This window comes from Lepidothrix coronata, unplaced genomic scaffold (genome assembly GCF_001604755.1).
Source record: "Lepidothrix coronata isolate B3197 unplaced genomic scaffold, Lepidothrix_coronata-1.0 Scaffold1164, whole genome shotgun sequence".
NCBI lineage: Eukaryota > Metazoa > Chordata > Aves > Passeriformes > Pipridae > Lepidothrix > Lepidothrix coronata.
The window spans coordinates 6,490-7,768 of record NW_016691344.1 but is presented as its reverse complement, the minus strand read 5'-3'; positions in this window follow the sequence as shown (position 1 = coordinate 7,768).

Genomic DNA, 1,279 nt, shown 5'->3' with positions numbered 1-1,279 from the left:
AAATCCTTGCAGGTACAGGACAGAAGGGCTGAAGCGGGACATCGACTGCAGGGAAGCTGTCCCTTTCTGTCAGCCACAGACATGCACTTACCATAAAGTTTTCTCTGGAGACAGGAGAGCACAATTTCAAGAACACTTTTATAGAGTCTGGGCAGTGCATGCTGCAGATGCCTCCTCTGTCTTTGGGCAAAGCATTTTTGGCAAACCTTGTCTTTGGCAAAGCATTGTCTGGCAAACTGAATGAACTGAAAACTGGAAAGTGATGTTACTGGATATAATTAGAAAATTTTGGTCTCTGACTAGCTATGTGAAAAAATCTCCTATAAATAATATGAGAAGGTTCCTAAGACAGGACATGCAGCTAATGATGACCAGAGGAATGAGGGTAACCCCTAGTAACTGTAAGCCATAGATGCTCCATGAATCTGAGCTAAGGGAGCAGGGACAACCATTCACTGGGCAAGCACAGTGACATTTGGGTGCATACCTTAACTTTTTCTGAGGCCAGTCTAAGTCTGATGACAGTTATCTTTTCACAGAGCTCTCTACTTACAGATCTTGGATATGATATGTGGATTTCACTGTTATCTGCACTGCTGAACTCAATTAGATTATTAAATACTACTCTGTTTCACTTCGTTCAGTTGTAACATAATATAGCACAGTATGTCAGAGAGAAGAACTACCTTGAACTATTCTAAGTGCTCTTTACATTGTATTCCATCTTTGGATATAAATATAAAATAATATTCATCTGTGTATCTTCCAGTATTCTGGAAATCCAGAGTTCAGAGATTCATAGCAGGACCCATGACTGTGTTCAAGAGTCTTTGCTAGATTGTTGTTCCTTTGATTTAATCAATTTAAGACCAGTTTTGCTTTTTGGCGTTCAAAGATCTCTCTGACAATGCTATTTATAGATTAAATAAATTGATTGAAAAATCTTTACTGTAGTGGTGCTTATTTCCCTGTCAATACTTAATTCGTCCCACACTTGTCATGGTTTGAGATAGCCTCAAAATCCAATCCCCTAGTCTAAGCCCCCTCCCACATCTCAACCTAATGTGAGATGGGTTTTTTCCAGACAAAACACACCAGACTCTAAATGGGGAAAGGGAATATATTACAATGACTGTACAAAATAAATACTACAATACATTATACACACGATCACAATATCTCTACCATGACATATAGTATTTACAATGGATCAGATCTCCTCTCCCCTCCAAATAAAAGTCCAGGAGGGAAAGAAGGACAGATCCCTTCCAGTCTCTAA